Source organism: Pleurodeles waltl, chromosome 12 (assembly GCF_031143425.1).
Source record: "Pleurodeles waltl isolate 20211129_DDA chromosome 12, aPleWal1.hap1.20221129, whole genome shotgun sequence".
Taxonomy (NCBI): domain Eukaryota; kingdom Metazoa; phylum Chordata; class Amphibia; order Caudata; family Salamandridae; genus Pleurodeles; species Pleurodeles waltl.
Window position 1 is genome coordinate 126,171,558 of NC_090451.1, and position 19,287 is coordinate 126,190,844.

General features: G+C 42.4%; 6 non-coding genes across 6 annotated transcripts; 4 read left to right on the top strand and 2 right to left on the bottom strand.

The window, feature by feature from the left end:
- The first annotated feature begins 532 nt into the window (after positions 1 to 532).
- On the top strand, positions 533 to 615 carry TRNAL-AAG (transfer RNA leucine (anticodon AAG)). The gene has a single exon. It is a non-coding gene; the product is annotated as a tRNA-Leu (tRNA).
- Positions 616 to 995: 380 nt separating this feature from the next.
- TRNAS-UGA (transfer RNA serine (anticodon UGA)) lies at positions 996 to 1,077 on the bottom strand. The gene has a single exon. It is a non-coding gene; the product is annotated as a tRNA-Ser (tRNA).
- A 3,661-nt stretch (positions 1,078 to 4,738) lies between these two features.
- TRNAL-AAG (transfer RNA leucine (anticodon AAG)) lies at positions 4,739 to 4,820 on the top strand. Its single transcript has one exon. It is a non-coding gene; the product is annotated as a tRNA-Leu (tRNA).
- A 4,094-nt stretch (positions 4,821 to 8,914) lies between these two features.
- On the top strand, positions 8,915 to 8,996 carry TRNAL-AAG (transfer RNA leucine (anticodon AAG)). Its single transcript has one exon. It is a non-coding gene; the product is annotated as a tRNA-Leu (tRNA).
- Positions 8,997 to 13,573: 4,577 nt separating this feature from the next.
- Positions 13,574 to 13,655, bottom strand: TRNAS-UGA (transfer RNA serine (anticodon UGA)). Its single transcript has one exon. It is a non-coding gene; the product is annotated as a tRNA-Ser (tRNA).
- Positions 13,656 to 17,297: 3,642 nt separating this feature from the next.
- TRNAL-AAG (transfer RNA leucine (anticodon AAG)) lies at positions 17,298 to 17,379 on the top strand. Its single transcript has one exon. It is a non-coding gene; the product is annotated as a tRNA-Leu (tRNA).
- Positions 17,380 to 19,287: the final 1,908 nt, after the last annotated feature.

Consider the following 19,287-nt stretch of genomic DNA (forward strand, 5'->3'; position numbering starts at 1 on the left):
GCCTTTTCAATGTGAGCTCAAAGACGGGAGCCTGTGAAATTCTATTGGCTAAAAAATATTAACAGCGGAATGTGAATAGGCCACACAAGACATGACGTCACTGGAAAGCTAAACAGTATGTTGGGGAGACTGGGTGCGGCAATAGGGCTGATGTCATGAATACGTGCAACTCCTCAGTTATTTTTGAATGAACTGCTCATTCATTAGATCCCACCCAAAGAAATGAGCCCACCGGTATGAACACTTGTTTCATTAGAAAATGATGGAGTCACATTGCCTATGTAGAGCAGGTGCTTATACCTTGGTTGGAAGTCATTGCTCGGAGAGTGTTGTCTTTTAAGGTGATTGCACTAGGTCCGAGCAGGTGGGAGAAGACTTGTGCAGTGACTGAGTAAGAGAGATAACCTTCAATTACCACATCACCCTCCCGACATTGTAATCATGTCCATGAAATGGTTTATCAACTCGACTTTCCACACTAAGTGAGGAGACTCAGGGTTACGGTGCTCATGAAGTGCACAGACACACTGAGAGCAACAGTGGCCGAGCGGTCTAAGGCGCTGGATTAAGGCTCCAGTCTCTTTGGAGGCGTGGGTTCAAATCCCACCGCTGCCAGAGATGGATTTTTACAGATCTTAATGACGCATCTCCCTTCTGACCCTTCAATTTGCATAAGCAGTGACTCTACCAATAGGTCCCTAATTGTAAAACTCTTTTACAGTCTCCTTCTAAGTAAACTCCTAAACCGTGGACTCCAAGAAATCGGCTGATTGGCGCTGCTGTTGTTTTGCTTCATTCTGCTTAGATCATCTTCAAATGGAAGGTTTAACAAATCATTTGTTCTCCCCACGCGGTCACCCGCTCTTCTCTCTGCAAAATAAAATCGAACCTCTGTTAAATAAAGATTTAAAGTAAATTATCTATCTTCCCAAATAAAGTTGGTAAATGTGTTCTTCACAGTTATTTTAAAAATCAGGTTTAAAATAAACAACAGAGGTAGTCAGCAGGATTCAAACCCGTGCAGGGAACCCCCAAAGGATTTCAAGTCCATCACCTTAACCACTCGGCCATAACTACCAGCTCTCATTGAGCTCTACCGAAACTTTATATCACAACAAAATTGTGCAAAATGGCCGTGCAGACCTATATATGACTCCATTTAGTAGGATCTCTAACTGTGTGCAAAGGGCACATTGCTATGTTTCTGTCTAAGCTTTGCTTTAGGTCTGAGGTCTTAAGAACCAAAGCAGGCTCCACGCACACTTGCCTGCACAAAAAAACAAGCATTTGCAATGCGAAAGGTCTCACATTTGTGAGAGTTAGAGCTATTGGCGTTGCAAATGACAATGTCTTTTACCTAGGTTTTGGTTTTCTTTGGGAAAATTTGATGTGTCCACGTTGTGTTTTGGGGCACTTCCTGTCGCGGGCGCTAGGCCTACCCACACAAGTGAGGTAAAAAATGTTATCGGGAGACTTGGGGAAACATAGAATAGCAAAACAAGAGTTACTGCCCCTTGTCTTTATCTACATTTTTTCCTTCCGAATATAAGACAGTGTGTAAAAAAGACGTCTATTTGAGAAATGCCCTTTAATTCGCATGCTAGTGTGGGCACCCCAGAATTCAGAGATGTGCAAATAACCACTGCTCCTTCACTCCTTATCTTGTGCCCATTTTGGAAATAGAAAGGTTTTCTTGATACCTTTTTTTCACTCTATATACTTCGGCAAATTAATTGCAGTATACCCGGTATAGAATGAAAACCCACTGCAAGGTGCAGCTCATTTATTTTCTCTGGATACCTAGGGTTCTTGATGAACCTACAAGCCCTATATATCCCCGCAACCAGAAGAGTCCAGCAGGCGTAATGGTATATTGCTTTCAAAAATCTGACATTGCAGAAAAAAGTTACAGAGTAAAACGTAGAGGAAAATGGCTGTTTTTTTCTTCTCAATTTCAATATTTTTTTTTTATTTCAGTTGTTATTTTCTGTAGGAAACACTTGTAAGATCTACACAAGTTACCCATTGCTGAATTCAGAATGTTGTCTTCTTTTCAAAAATGTTTAGGTTACTGGGACCCAGCATTGGTTTCACACCCATTTCTGTCACTGACTGGAAGGAGGCTAAAAGCACACAAAATCGTAAAAATGGGGTATGTCCCAGTAAAATGCCAAAATTGTGTTGAAAAATTGGGTTTTCTGATTCAAGTCTGCCTGTCCCTGAAAGCTGGGAAGCTGGTGATTTTAGCAGTGCAAACCCTTTGTTGATGCCAATTTCAGGGACAAAAACCACAAGCCTTCTTCTCCAGCCCTTTTTTCCATTTTTTTCTTTTTTAAAACAAAATGTTTACCGTATTTTGGCTAATTTCTTGGTCTCCTTCAGGGGAACCCACAAAGTCTGGGTACCTCTAGAATCCCTAGGATGTTGGAAAAAAAGGACGCAAATTTGGCGTGGATAGCTTATGTGGACAAAAATCTATGAGGGCCTAAGCGCGCCCTGCCCCAAATAGCCAAAAAAATGCCTGCCACCTGAGGGGGAAAAGGCTGGCAGCGAAGGGGTTAAAATGCACTATTTTATTCCAATTTCTTCACTTAGCTTCAGATGAACTATTTTTCCCTCCCACCAACTCCTTTCAAAGTGCACCAGCCACCACTGCCTTGGGTGGGACAGATTGTTTTCGATTGCAGTATGGCAGATTGTTTTGGATTGCAGTGTGGTAGTTTGTTTTTGATTGGAGTGCAGCAGATTGCAGTGGGGTAGATTGTTTTGAATTGGAGTAGGGGAGATTGTTTTGAAGTGGAGTCGGGCAGATTGGAGTGGGGCAGATTGTTTTGGATCGAAGTGGGACAGATTGTTTTGGAGTGGTGCAGATTGTTTTTTATTATAGTGGGGCACATTGGAGTGAGACAGATTTGCTTGGGGTGGGTGGAGAGGATTGGAGTAGGATGAGTTAGAGTGGATTGGATTCGGGTGAGTGATTTGGACTGGAGTGAGGTGGATTAGTGTGGGTGAAGTGGTCTGGATGGGGTGGATTGTAGTGGGGAAGATTGGAGTGGGGTGGATTGAAGTGTACCGCAGGATTATGTGTTAAAGATTAATTTCAGAATTTACACATAATAAAGAAACACTGTTGATTTGCAATATTTTAAACGAGCTAATCGTCATCTTTTGAGAAGAGTGCCCACGAACAAAAGCAAAAGAAAACATGCGTGGAACGTGGGAAAAGACGATTTGGCAAAATAAAAGAAAGTTCGATTTAAATTTAAAACTTAACAGTTTTGGTTGTCCTGCTGGGCATGTTTTTGCCAGTCACAAGCCTTCTGTTTGCAGGGCACTAGAAGGTAAAAGGAAAAAATAGTACCTTGATCAGGTGGGGAGCAGCGGTCAGGCACTGATTAAGCTGAATCAATCAACGCTTGGTCGCTGCTCTACAGAGAGGAACGGAAATGATGCAAGACATGCCTTGATGAATTAGGAAACTGTAAAGAAGAGTGCCACATAAATAAAAAAATGGTGAGAGACATGCGGGCTCCAAGCCCTTTACTGAGTACTACAGAGTCTATCAAGCGAGACCCTAAAAAGGTCAGTTAGTTAAAATAAACAAACATTGTTACTTCTAAATATCAATATTCCAAGGACGCCTAGATGGTCGTCAAGCAAAAAGTTCCTAGTGCATGGAGGGGCTTATGGCAGTTCTGAAGAGAGGCAAAGGACTTGGTCAGAGGGTGGCCTTGTTGGTGTGGTAGGGAAGCAATACCTCAAACATTATTACTGGGGTAGGGGAGCTTGCAATTCGGAGTAATGAAAATTATCACAAAGCAATCAAGTAATTCCACATCAAAATAACAAGCGTGCGGGCTGACAACCATGCTCTCAGCATCAACGAGCGCAGAGTGAAGTGAATTTTACCATCCTCTGTGCATTTTTATTGCGGGGCTCATTTACATTTGACTTGGCGCGCAGAACGAGTGAGAACCAGGTCAATAGAAACAAAAATCATCTATTTAAAAAGTTTAGTTTCACGTGGGCCTGTTGTCCTTACTTCTTTCAGAATAGCTTTTGAACCTCTGTCCTGAGTGTGTCTGTGACTGTCACGTGAAAAGGCAGTCAGGGCATCCAGGTGGACCCCATGTCACCTGGGGCACCGCCCACCAGTGCTGGAGTTTTAAACAGCACCCGGTTGCATTTTGGGACTTGTGCCTTTTCAATGTGAGCTCAAAGACGGGAGCCTGTGAAATTCTATTGGCTAAAAAATATTAACAGCGGAATGTGAATAGGCCACACAAGACATGACGTCACTGGAAAGCTAAACAGTATGTTGGGGAGACTGGGTGCGGCAATAGGGCTGATGTCATGAATACGTGCAACTCCTCAGTTATTTTTGAATGAACTGCTCATTCATTAGATCCCACCCAAAGAAATGAGCCCACCAGTATGAACACTTGTTTCATTAGAAAATGATGGAGTCACATTGCCTATGTAGAGCAGGTGCTTATACCTTGGTTGGAAGTCATTGCTCGGGAGAGTGTTGTCTTTTAAGGTGATTGCACTAGGTCCGAGCAGGTGGGAGAAGACTTGTGCAGTGACTGAGTAAGAGAGATAACCTTCAATTACCACATCACCCTCCCGACATTGTAATCATGTCCATGAAATGGTTTATCAACTCGACTTTCCACACTAAGTGAGGAGACTCAGGGTTACGGTGCTCATGAAGTGCACAGACACACTGAGAGCAACAGGTAGCGTGGCCGAGCGGTCTAAGGCGCTGGATTAAGGCTCCAGTCTCTTTGGAGGCGTGGGTTCAAATCCCACCGCTGCCAGAGATGGATTTTTACAGATCTTAATGACGCATCTCCCTTCTGACCCTTCAATTTGCATAAACAGTGACTCTACCAATAGGTCCCTAATTTTAAAACTCTTTTACAGTCTCCTTCTAAGTAAACTCCTAAACCGTGGACTCCAAGAAATCGGCTGATTGGCGCTGCTGTTGTTTTGCTTCATTCTGCTTAGATCACCTTCAAATGGAAGGTTTAACAAATCATTTGTTCTCCCCACGCGGTCACCCGCTCTTCTCTCTGCAAAATAAAATCGAACCTCTGTTAAATAAAGATTTAAAGTAAATTATCTATCTTCCCAAATAAAGTTGGTAAATGTGTTCTTCACAGTTATTTTAAAAATCAGGTTTAAAATAAACAACAGAGGTAGTCAGCAGGATTCAAACCCGTGCAGGGAACCCCCAAAGGATTTCAAGCCCATCACCTTAACCACTCGGCCATAACTACCAGCTCTCATTGAGCTCTACCGAAACTTTATATCACAACAAAATTGTGCAAAATGGCCGAGCAGACCTATATATGACTCCATTTAGTAGGATCTCTAACTGTGTGCAAAGGGCACATTGCTATGTTTCTGTCTAAGCTTTGCTTTAGGTCTGAGGTCTTAAGAACCAAAGCAGGCTCCACGCACACTTGCCTGCACAAAAAAACAAGCATTTGCAATGCGAAAGGTCTCACATTTGTGAGAGTTAGAGCTATTGGCGTTGCAAATGACAATGTCTTTTACCTAGGTTTTGGTTTTCTTTGGGAAAATTTGATGTGTCCACGTTGTGTTTTGGGGCACTTCCTGTCGCGGGCGCTAGGCCTACCCACACAAGTGAGGTAAAAAATGTTATCGGGAGACTTGGGGAAACATAGAATAGCAAAACAAGAGTTACTGCCCCTTGTCTTTATCTACATTTTTTCCTTCCAAATATAAGACAGTGTGTAAAAAAGACGTCTATTTGAAAAATGCCCTTTAATTCGCATGCTAGTGTGGGCACCCCAGAATTCAGAGATGTGCAAATAACCACTGCTCCTTCACTCCTTATCTTGTGCCCATTTTGGAAATAGAAAGGTTTTCTTGATACCTATTTTTCACTCTATATACTTCGGCAAATTAATTGCAGTATACCCGGTATAGAATGAAAACCCACTGAAAGGTGCAGCTCATTTATTTTCTCTGGATACCTAGGGTTCTTGATGAACCTACAAGCCCTATATATCCCCGCAACCAGAAGAGTCCAGCAGGCGTAATGGTATATTGCTTTCAAAAATCTGACATTGCAGAAAAAAGTTACAGAGTAAAACGTAGAGGAAAATGGCTGTTTTTTTCTTCTCAATTTCAATATTTTTTTTTTATTTCAGTTGTTATTTTCTGTAGGAAACACTTGTAAGATCTACACAAGTTACCCATTGCTGAATTCAGAATGTTGTCTTCTTTTCAAAAATGTTTAGGTTACTGGGACCCAGCATTGGTTTCACACCCATTTCTGTCACTGACTGGAAGGAGGCTAAAAGCACACAAAATCGTAAAAATGGGGTATGTCCCAGTAAAATGCCAAAATTGTGTTGAAAAATTGGGTTTTCTGATTCAAGTCTGCCTGTCCCTGAAAGCTGGGAAGCTGGTGATTTTAGCAGTGCAAACCCTTTGTTGATGCCAATTTCAGGGACAAAAACCACAAGCCTTCTTCTCCAGCCCTTTTTTCCATTTTTTTCTTTTTTAAAACAAAATGTTTACTGTATTTTGGCTAATTTCTTGGTCTCCTTCAGGGGAACCCACAAAGTCTGGGTACCTCTAGAATCCCTAGGATGTTGGAAAAAAAGGACGCAAATTTGGCGTGGATAGCTTATGTGGACAAAAATCTATGAGGGCCTAAGCGCGCCCTGCCCCAAATAGCCAAAAAAATGCCTGGCACCTGAGGGAAAAGGCTGGCAGCGAAGGGGTTAAAATGCACTATTTTATTCCAATTTCTTCACTTAGCTTCAGATGAACTATTTTTCCCTCCCACCAACTCCTTTCAAAGTGCACCAGCCACCACTGCCTTGGGTGGGACAGATTGTTTTCGATTGCAGTGTGGTAGTTTGTTTTTGATTGGAGTGCAGCAGATTGCAGTGGGGTAGATTGTTTTGAATTGGAGTAGGGGAGATTGTTTTGAAGTGGAGTCGGGCAGATTGGAGTGGGGCAGATTGTTTTGGATCGAAGTGGGACAGATTGTTTTGGAGTGGTGCAGATTGTTTTTTATTATAGTGGGGCACATTGGAGTGAGACAGATTTGCTTGGGGTGGGTGGAGAGGATTGGAGTAGGATGAGTTAGAGTGGATTGGATTCGGGTGAGTGATTTGGACTGGAGTGAGGTGGATTAGTGTGGGTGAAGTGGTCTGGATGGGGTGGATTGTAGTGGGGAAGATTGGAGTGGGGTGGATTGAAGTGTACCGCAGGATTATGTGTTAAAGATTAATTTCAGAATTTACACATAATAAAGAAACACTGTTGATTTGCAATATTTTAAACGAGCTAATCGTCATCTTTTGAGAAGAGTGCCCACGAACAAAAGCAAAAGAAAACATGCGTGGAACGTGGGAAAAGACGATTTGGCAAAATAAAAGAAAGTTCGATTTAAATTTAAAACTTAACAGTTTTGGTTGTCCTGCTGGGCATGTTTTTGCCAGTCACAAGCCTTCTGTTTGCAGGGCACTAGAAGGTAAAAGGAAAAAATAGTACCTTGATCAGGTGGGGAGCAGCGGTCAGGCACTGATTAAGCTGAATCAATCAACGCTTGGTCGCTGCTCTACAGAGAGGAACGGAAATGATGCAAGACATGCCTTGATGAATTAGGAAACTGTAAAGAAGAGTGCCACATAAATAAAAAAATGGTGAGAGACATGCGGGCTCCAAGCCCTTTACTGAATACTACAGAGTCTATCAAGCGAGACCCTAAAAAGGTCAGTTAGTTAAAATAAACAAACATTGTTACTTCTAAATATCAATATTCCAAGGACGCCTAGATGGTCGTCAAGCAAAAAGTTCCTAGTGCATGGAGGGGCTTATGGTAGTTCTGAAGAGAGGCAAAGGACTTGGTCAGAGGGTGGCCTTGTTGGTGTGGTAGGGAAGCAATACCTCAAACATTATTACTGGGGTAGGGGAACTTGCAATTCGGAGTAATGAAAATTATCACAAAGCAATCAAGTAATTCCACATCAAAATAACAAGCGTGCGGGCTGACAACCATGCTCTCAGCATCAACGAGCGCAGAGTGAAGTGAATTTTACCATCCTCTGTGCATTTTTATTGCGAGGCTCATTTACATTTGACTTGGCGCGCAGAACGAGTGAGAACCCGGTCAATAGAAACAAAAATCATCTATTTAAAAAGTTTAGTTTCACGTGGGCCTGTTGTCCTTACTTCTTTCAGAATAGCTTTTGAACCTCTGTCCTGTGTGTGTCTGTGACTGTCACGTGAAAGGCAGTCAGAGCATCCAGGTGGGCCCCATGTCACCTGGGGCACCGCCCACCAGTGCTGGAGTTTTAAACAGCACCCGGTTGCATTTTGGGACTTGTGCCTTTTCAATGTGAGCTCAAAGACGGGAGCCTGTGAAATTCTATTGGCTAAAAAATATTAACAGCGGAATGTGAATAGGCCACACAAGACATGACGTCACTGGAAAGCTAAACAGTATGTTGGGGAGACTGGGTGCGGCAATAGGGCTGATGTCATGAATACGTGCAACTCCTCGGTTATTTTTGAATGAACTGCTCATTCATTAGATCCCACCCAAAGAAATGAGCCCACCAGTATGAACACTTGTTTCATTAGAAAATGATGGAGTCACATTGCCTATGTAGAGCAGGTGCTTATACCTTGGTTGGAAGTCATTGCTCGGAGAGTGTTGTCTTTTAAGGTGATTGCACTAGGTCCGAGCAGGTGGGAGAAGACTTGTGCAGTGACTGAGTAAGAGAGATAACCTTCAATTACCACATCACCCTCCCGACATTGTAATCATGTCCATGAAATGGTTTATCAACTCGACTTTCCACACTAAGTGAGGAGACTCAGGGTTACGGTGCTCATGAAGTGCACAGACACACTGAGAGCAACAGGTAGCGTGGCCGAGCGGTCTAAGGCGCTGGATTAAGGCTCCAGTCTCTTTGGAGGCGTGGGTTCAAATCCCACCGCTGCCAGAGATGGATTTTTACAGATCTTAATGACGCATCTCCCTTCTGACCCTTCAATTTGCATAAGCAGTGACTCTACCAATAGGTCCCTAATTTTAAAACTCTTTTACAGTCTCCTTCTAAGTAAACTCCTAAACCGTGGACTCCAAGAAATCGGCTGATTGGCGCTGCTGTTGTTTTGCTTCATTCTGCTTAGATCACCTTCAAATGGAAGGTTTAACAAATCATTTGTTCTCCCCACGCGGTCACCCGCTCTTCTCTCTGCAAAATAAAATCGAACCTCTGTTAAATAAAGATTTAAAGTAAATTATCTATCTTCCCAAATAAAGTTGGTAAATGTGTTCTTCACAGTTATTTTAAAAATCAGGTTTAAAATAAACAACAGAGGTAGTCAGCAGGATTCAAACCCGTGCAGGGAACCCCCAAAGGATTTCAAGCCCATCACCTTAACCACTCGGCCATAACTACCAGCTCTCATTGAGCTCTACCTAAACTTTATATCACAACAAAATTGTGCAAAATGGCCGTGCAGACCTATATATGACTCCATTTAGTAGGATCTCTAACTGTGTGCAAAGGGCACATTGCTATGTTTCTGTCTAAGCTTTGCTTTAGGTCTGAGGTCTTAAGAACCAAAGCAGGCTCCACGCACACTTGCCTGCACAAAAAAACAAGCATTTGCAATGCGAAAGGTCTCACATTTGTGAGAGTTAGAGCTATTGGCGTTGCAAATGACAATGTCTTTTACCTAGGTTTTGGTTTTCTTTGGGAAAATTTGATGTGTCCACGTTGTGTTTTGGGGCACTTCCTGTCGCGGGCGCTAGGCCTACCCACACAAGTGAGGTAAAAAATGTTATCGGGAGACTTGGGGAAACATAGAATAGCAAAACAAGAGTTACTGCCCCTTGTCTTTATCTACATTTTTTCCTTCCAAATATAAGACAGTGTGTAAAAAAGACGTCTATTTGAGAAATGCCCTTTAATTTGCATGCTAGTGTGGGCACCCCAGAATTCAGAGATGTGCAAATAACCACTGCTCCTTCACTCCTTATCTTGTGCCCATTTTGGAAATAGAAAGGTTTTCTTGATACCTTTTTTTCACTCTATATACTTCGGCAAATTAATTGCAGTATACCCGGTATAGAATGAAAACCCACTGCAAGGTGCAGCTCATTTATTTTCTCTGGATACCTAGGGTTCTTGATGAACCTACAAGCCCTATATATCCCCGCAACCAGAAGAGTCCAGCAGGCGTAATGGTATATTGCTTTCAAAAATCTGACATTGCAGAAAAAAGTTACAGAGTAAAACGTAGAGGAAAATGGCTGTTTTTTTCTTCTCAATTTCAATATTTTTTTTTTATTTCAGTTGTTATTTTCTGTAGGAAACACTTGTAAGATCTACACAAGTTACCCATTGCTGAATTCAGAATGTTGTCTTCTTTTCAAAAATGTTTAGGTTACTGGGACCCAGCATTGGTTTCACACCCATTTCTGTCACTGACTGGAAGGAGGCTAAAAGCACACAAAATCGTAAAAATGGGGTATGTCCCAGTAAAATGCCAAAATTGTGTTGAAAAATTGGGTTTTCTGATTCAAGTCTGCCTGTCCCTGAAAGCTGGGAAGCTGGTGATTTTAGCAGTGCAAACCCTTTGTTGATGCCAATTTCAGGGACAAAAACCACAAGCCTTCTTCTCCAGCCCTTTTTTCCATTTTTTTCTTTTTTAAAACAAAATGTTTACCGTATTTTGGCTAATTTCTTGGTCTCCTTCAGGGGAACCCACAAAGTCTGGGTACCTCTAGAATCCCTAGGATGTTGGAAAAAAAGGACGCAAATTTGGCGTGGATAGCTTATGTGGACAAAAATCTATGAGGGCCTAAGCGCGCCCTGCCCCAAATAGCCAAAAAAATGCCTGGCACCTGAGGGGGAAAAGGCTGGCAGCGAAGGGGTTAAAATGCACTATTTTATTCCAATTTCTTCACTTAGCTTCAGATGAACTATTTTTCCCTCCCACCAACTCCTTTCAAAGTGCACCAGCCACCACTGCCTTGGGTGGGACAGATTGTTTTCGATTGCAGTATGGCAGATTGTTTTGGATTGCAGTGTGGTAGTTTGTTTTTGATTGGAGTGCAGCAGATTGCAGTGGGGTAGATTGTTTTGAATTGGAGTAGGGGAGATTGTTTTGAAGTGGAGTCGGGCAGATTGGAGTGGGGCAGATTGTTTTGGATCGAAGTGGGACAGATTGTTTTGGAGTGGTGCAGATTGTTTTTTATTATAGTGGGGCACATTGGAGTGAGACAGATTTGCTTGGGGTGGGTGGAGAGGATTGGAGTAGGATGAGTTAGAGTGGATTGGATTCGGGTGAGTGATTTGGACTGGAGTGAGGTGGATTAGTGTGGGTGAAGTGGTCTGGATGGGGTGGATTGTAGTGGGGAAGATTGGAGTGGGGTGGATTGAAGTGTACCGCAGGATTATGTGTTAAAGATTAATTTCAGAATTTACACATAATAAAGAAACACTGTTGATTTGCAATATTTTAAACGAGCTAATCGTCATCTTTTGAGAAGAGTGCCCACGAACAAAAGCAAAAGAAAACATGCGTGGAACGTGGGAAAAGACGATTTGGCAAAATAAAAGAAAGTTCGATTTAAATTTAAAACTTAACAGTTTTGGTTGTCCTGCTGGGCATGTTTTTGCCAGTCACAAGCCTTCTGTTTGCAGGGCACTAGAAGGTAAAAGGAAAAAATAGTACCTTGATCAGGTGGGGAGCAGCGGTCAGGCACTGATTAAGCTGAATCAATCAACGCTTGGTCGCTGCTCTACAGAGAGGAACGGAAATGATGCAAGACATGCCTTGATGAATTAGGAAACTGTAAAGAAGAGTGCCACATAAATAAAAAAATGGTGAGAGACATGCGGGCTCCAAGCCCTTTACTGAATACTACAGAGTCTATCAAGCGAGACCCTAAAAAGGTCAGTTAGTTAAAATAAACAAACATTGTTACTTCTAAAAATCAATATTCCAAGGACGCCTAGATGGTCGTCAAGCAAAAAGTTCCTAGTGCATGGAGGGGCTTATGGTAGTTCTGAAGAGAGGCAAAGGACTTGGTCAGAGGGTGGCCTTCTTGGTGTGGTAGGGAAGCAATACCTCAAACATTATTACTGGGGTAGGGGAACTTGCAATTCGGAGTAATGAAAATTATCACAAAGCAATCAAGTAATTCCACATCAAAATAACAAGCGTGCGGGCTGACAACCATGCTCTCAGCATCAACGAGCGCAGAGTGAAGTGAATTTTACCATCCTCTGTGCATTTTTATTGCGAGGCTCATTTACATTTGACTTGGCGCGCAGAACGAGTGAGAACCAGGTCAATAGAAACAAAAATCATCTATTTAAAAAGTTTAGTTTCACGTGGGCCTGTTGTCCTTACTTCTTTCAGAATAGCTTTTGAACCTCTGTCCTGTGTGTGTCTGTGACTGTCACGTGAAAGGCAGTCAGGGCATCCAGGTGGACCCCATGTCACCTGGAGCACCGCCCACCAGTGCTGGAGTTTTAAACAGCACCCGGTTGCATTTTGGGACTTGTGCCTTTTCAATGTGAGCTCAAAGACGGGAGCCTGTGAAATTCTATTGGCTAAAAAATATTAACAGCGGAATGTGAATAGGCCACACAAGACATGACGTCACTGGAAAGCTAAACAGTATGTTGGGGAGACTGGGTGCGGCAATAGGGCTGATGTCATGAATACGTGCAACTCCTCAGTTATTTTTGAATGAACTGCTCATTCATTAGATCCCACCCAAAGAAATGAGCCCACCGGTATGAACACTTGTTTCATTAGAAAATGATGGAGTCACATTGCCTATGTAGAGCAGGTGCTTATACCTTGGTTGGAAGTCATTGCTCGGAGAGTGTTGTCTTTTAAGGTGATTGCACTAGGTCCGAGCAGGTGGGAGAAGACTTGTGCAGTGACTGAGTAAGAGAGATAACCTTCAATTACCACATCACCCTCCCGACATTGTAATCATGTCCATGAAATGGTTTATCAACTCGACTTTCCACACTAAGTGAGGAGACTCAGGGTTACGGTGCTCATGAAGTGCACAGACACACTGAGAGCAACAGTGGCCGAGCGGTCTAAGGCGTTGGATTAAGGCTCCAGTCTCTTTGGAGGCGTGGGTTCAAATCCCACCGCTGCCAGAGATGGATTTTTACAGATCTTAATGACGCATCTCCCTTCTGACCCTTCAATTTGCATAAGCAGTGACTCTACCAATAGGTCCCTAATTGTAAAACTCTTTTACAGTCTCCTTCTAAGTAAACTCCTAAACCGTGGACTCCAAGAAATCGGCTGATTGGCGCTGCTGTTGTTTTGCTTCATTCTGCTTAGATCATCTTCAAATGGAAGGTTTAACAAATCATTTGTTCTCCCCACGCGGTCACCCGCTCTTCTCTCTGCAAAATAAAATCGAACCTCTGTTAAATAAAGATTTAAAGTAAATTATCTATCTTCCCAAATAAAGTTGGTAAATGTGTTCTTCACAGTTATTTTAAAAATCAGGTTTAAAATAAACAACAGAGGTAGTCAGCAGGATTCAAACCCGTGCAGGGAACCCCCAAAGGATTTCAAGTCCATCACCTTAACCACTCGGCCATAACTACCAGCTCTCATTGAGCTCTACCGAAACTTTATATCACAACAAAATTGTGCAAAATGGCCGTGCAGACCTATATATGACTCCATTTAGTAGGATCTCTAACTGTGTGCAAAGGGCACATTGCTATGTTTCTGTCTAAGCTTTGCTTTAGGTCTGAGGTCTTAAGAACCAAAGCAGGCTCCACGCACACTTGCCTGCACAAAAAAACAAGCATTTGCAATGCGAAAGGTCTCACATTTGTGAGAGTTAGAGCTATTGGCGTTGCAAATGACAATGTCTTTTACCTAGGTTTTGGTTTTCTTTGGGAAAATTTGATGTGTCCACGTTGTGTTTTGGGGCACTTCCTGTCGCGGGCGCTAGGCCTACCCACACAAGTGAGGTAAAAAATGTTATCGGGAGACTTGGGGAAACATAGAATAGCAAAACAAGAGTTACTGCCCCTTGTCTTTATCTACATTTTTTCCTTCCAAATATAAGACAGTGTGTAAAAAAGACGTCTATTTGAGAAATGCCCTTTAATTCGCATGCTAGTGTGGGCACCCCAGAATTCAGAGATGTGCAAATAACCACTGCTCCTTCACTCCTTATCTTGTGCCCATTTTGGAAATAGAAAGGTTTTCTTGATACCTTTTTTTCACTCTATATACTTCGGCAAATTAATTGCAGTATACCCGGTATAGAATGAAAACCCACTGCAAGGTGCAGCTCATTTATTTTCTCTGGATACCTAGGGTTCTTGATGAACCTACAAGCCCTATATATCCCCGCAACCAGAAGAGTCCAGCAGGCGTAATGGTATATTGCTTTCAAAAATCTGACATTGCAGAAAAAAGTTACAGAGTAAAACGTAGAGGAAAATGGCTGTTTTTTTCTTCTCAATTTCAATATTTTTTTTTTATTTCAGTTGTTATTTTCTGTAGGAAACACTTGTAAGATCTACACAAGTTACCCATTGCTGAATTCAGAATGTTGTCTTCTTTTCAAAAATGTTTAGGTTACTGGGACCCAGCATTGGTTTCACACCCATTTCTGTCACTGACTGGAAGGAGGCTAAAAGCACACAAAATCGTAAAAATGGGGTATGTCCCAGTAAAATGCCAAAATTGTGTTGAAAAATTGGGTTTTCTGATTCAAGTCTGCCTGTCCCTGAAAGCTGGGAAGCTGGTGATTTTAGCAGTGCAAACCCTTTGTTGATGCCAATTTCAGGGACAAAAACCACAAGCCTTCTTCTCCAGCCCTTTTTTCCATTTTTTTCTTTTTTAAAACAAAATGTTTACCGTATTTTGGCTAATTTCTTGGTCTCCTTCAGGGGAACCCACAAAGTCTGGGTACCTCTAGAATCCCTAGGATGTTGGAAAAAAAGGACGCAAATTTGGCGTGGATAGCTTATGTGGACAAAAATCTATGAGGGCCTAAGCGCGCCCTGCCCCAAATAGCCAAAAAAATGTCTGGCACCTGAGGGGGAAAAGGCTGGCAGCAAAGGGGTTAAAATGCACTATTTTATTCCAATTTCTTCACTTAGCTTCAGATGAACTATTTTTCCCTCCCACCAACTCCTTTCAAAGTGCACCAGCCACCACTGCCTTGGGTGGGACAGATTGTTTTCGATTGCAGTATGGCAGATTGTTTTGGATTGCAGTGTGGTAGTTTGTTTTTGATTGGAGTGCAGCAGATTGCAGTGGGGTAGATTGTTTTGAATTGGAGTAGGGGAGATTGTTTTGAAGTGGAGTGGGGCAGATTGTTTTGGATCGAAGTGGGACAGATTGTTTTGGAGTGGTGCAGATTGTTTTTTATTATAGTGGGGCACATTGGAGTGAGACAGATTTGCTTGGGGTGGGTGGAGAGGATTGGAATAGGATGAGTTAGAATGGATTGGATTCGGGTGAGTGATTTGGACTGGAGTGAGGTGGATTAGTGTGGGTGAAGTGGTCTGGATGGGGTGGATTGTAGTGGGGAAGATTGGAGTGGGATGGATTGAAGTGTACCGCAGGATTATGTGTTAAAGATTAATTTCAGAATTTACACATAATAAAGAAACACTGTTGATTTGCAATATTTTAAACGAGCTAATCGTCATCTTTTGAGAAGAGTGCCCACGAACAAAAGCAAAAGAAAACATGCGTGGAACGTGGGAAAAGACGATTTGGCAAAATAAAAGAAAGTTCGATTTAAATTTAAAACTTAACAGTTTTGGTTGTCCTGCTGGGCATGTTTTTGCCAGTCACAAGCCTTCTGTTTGCAGGGCACTAGAAGGTAAAAGGAAAAAATAGTACCTTGATCAGGTGGGGAGCAGCGGTCAGGCACTGATTAAGCTGAATCAATCAACGCTTGGTCGCTGCTCTACAGAGAGGAACGGAAATGATGCAAGACATGCCTTGATGAATTAGGAAACTGTAAAGAAGAGTGCCACATAAATAAAAAAATGGTGAGAGACATGCGGGCTCCAAGCCCTTTACTGAATACTACAGAGTCTATCAAGCGAGACCCTAAAAAGGTCAGTTAGTTAAAATAAACAAACATTGTTACTTCTAAATATCAATATTCCAAGGACGCCTAGATGGTCGTCAAGCAAAAAGTTCCTAGTGCATGGAGGGGCTTATGGTAGTTCTGAAGAGAGGCAAAGGACTTGGTCAGAGGGTGGCCTTGTTGGTGTGGTAGGGAAGCAATACCTCAAACATTATTACTGGGGTAGGGGAACTTGCAATTCGGAGTAATGAAAATTATCACAAAGCAATCAAGTAATTCCACATCAAAATAACAAGCGTGCGGGCTGACAACCATGCTCTCAGCATCAACGAGCGCAGAGTGAAGTGAATTTTACCATCCTCTGTGCATTTTTATTGCGAGGCTCATTTACATTTGACTTGGCGCGCAGAACGAGTGAGAACCCGGTCAATAGAAACAAAAATCATCTATTTAAAAAGTTTAGTTTCACGTGGGCCTGTTGTCCTTACTTCTTTCAGAATCGCTTTTGAACCTCTGTCCTGTGTGTGTCTGTGACTGTCACGTGAAAGGCAGTCAGAGCATCCAGGTGGGCCCCATGTCACCTGGGGCACCGCCCACCAGTGCTGGAGTTTTAAACAGCACCCGGTTGCATTTTGGGACTTGTGCCTTTTCAATGTGAGCTCAAAGACGGGAGCCTGTGAAATTCTATTGGCTAAAAAATATTAACAGCGGAATGTGAATAGGCCACACAAGACATGACGTCACTGGAAAGCTAAACAGTATGTTGGGGAGACTGGGTGCGGCAATAGGGCTGATGTCATGAATACGTGCAACTCCTCGGTTATTTTTGAATGAACTGCTCATTCATTAGATCCCACCCAAAGAAATGAGCCCACCAGTATGAACACTTGTTTCATTAGAAAATGATGGAGTCACATTGCCTATGTAGAGCAGGTGCTTATACCTTGGTTGGAAGTCATTGCTCGGAGAGTGTTGTCTTTTAAGGTGATTGCACTAGGTCCGAGCAGGTGGGAGAAGACTTGTGCAGTGACTGAGTAAGAGAGATAACCTTCAATTACCACATCACCCTCCCGACATTGTAATCATGTCCATGAAATGGTTTATCAACTCGACTTTCCACACTAAGTGAGGAGACTCAGGGTTACGGTGCTCATGAAGTGCACAGACACTGAGAGCAACAGGTAGCGTGGCCGAGCGGTCTAAGGCGCTGGATTAAGGCTCCAGTCTCTTTGGAGGCGTGGGTTCAAATCCCACCGCTGCCAGAGATGGATTTTTACAGATCTTAATGACGCATCTCCCTTCTGACCCTTCAATTTGCATAAGCAGTGACTCTACCAATAGGTCCCTAATTTTAAAACTCTTTTACAGTCTCCTTCTAAGTAAACTCCTAAACCGTGGACTCCAAGAAATCGGCTGATTGGCGCTGCTGTTGTTTTGCTTCATTCTGCTTAGATCACCTTCAAATGGAAGGTTTAACAAATCATTTGTTCTCCCCACGCGGTCACCCGCTCTTCTCTCTGCAAAATAAAATCGAACCTCTGTTAAATAAAGATTTAAAGTAAATTATCTATCTTCCCAAATAAAGTTGGTAAATGTGTTCTTCACAGTTATTTTAAAAATCAGGTTTAAAATAAACAACAGAGGTAGTCAGCAGGATTCAAACCCGTGCAGGGAACCCCCAAAGGATTTCAAGCCCATCACCTTAACCACTCGGCCATAACTACCAGCTCTCATTGAGCTCTACCGAAACTTTATATCACAACAAAATTGTGCAAAATGGCCGTGCAGACCTATATATGACTCCATTTAGTAGGATCTCTAACTGTGTGCAAAGGGCACATTGCTATGTTTCTGTCTAAGCTTTGCTTTAGGTCTGAGGTCTTAAGAACCAAAGCAGGCTCCACGCACACTTGCCTGCACAAAAAAACAAGCATTTGCAATGCGAAAGGTCTCACATTTGTGAGAGTTAGAGCTATTGGCGTTGCAAATGACAATGTCTTTTACCTAGGTTTTGGTTTTCTTTGGGAAAATTTGATGTGTCCACGTTGTGTTTTGGGGCACTTCCTGTCGCGGGCGCTAGGCCTACCCACACAAGTGAGGTAAAAAATGTTATCGGGAGACTTGGGGAAACATAGAATAGCAAAACAAGAGTTACTGCCCCTTGTCTTTATCTACATTTTTTCCTTCCAAATATAAGACAGTGTGTAAAAAAGACGTCTATTTGAGAAATGCCCTTTAATTTGCATGCTAGTGTGGGCACCCCAGAATTCAGAGATGTGCAAATAACCACTGCTCCTTCACTCCTTATCTTGTGCCCATTTTGGAAATAGAAAGGTTTTCTTGATACCTTTTTTTCACTCTATATACTTCGGCAAATTAATTGCAGTATACCCGGTATAGAATGAAAACCCACTGCAAGGTGCAGCTCATTTATTTTCTCTGGATACCTAGGGTTCTTGATGAACCTACAAGCCCTATATATCCCCGCAACCAGAAGAGTCCAGCAGGCGTAATGGTATATTGCTTTCAAAAATCTGACATTGCAGAAAAAAGTTACAGAGTAAAACGTAGAGGAAAATGGCTGTTTTTTTCTTCTCAATTTCAATATTTTTTTTTTATTTCAGTTGTTATTTTCTGTAGGAAACACTTGTAAGATCTACACAAGTTACCCATTGCTGAATTCAGAATGTTGTCTTCTTTTCAAAAATGTTTAGGTTACTGGGACCCAGCATTGGTTTCACACCCATTTCTGTCACTGACTGGAAGGAGGCTAAAAGCACACAAAATCGTAAAAATGGGGTATGTCCCAGTAAAATGCCAAAATTGTGTTGAAAAATTGGGTTTTCTGATTCAAGTCTGCCTGTCCCTGAAAGCTGGGAAGCTGGTGATTTTAGCAGTGCAAACCCTTTGTTGATGCCAATTTCAGGGACAAAAACCACAAGCCTTCTTCTCCAGCCCTTTTTTCCATTTTTTTCTTTTTTAAAACAAAATGTTTACCGTATTTTGGCTAATTTCTTGGTCTCCTTCAGGGGAACCCACAAAGTCTGGGTACCTCTAGAATCCCTAGGATGTTGGAAAAAAAGGACGCAAATTTGGCGTGGATAGCTTATGTGGACAAAAATCTATGAGGGCCTAAGCGCGCCCTGCCCCAAATAGCCAAAAAAATGCCT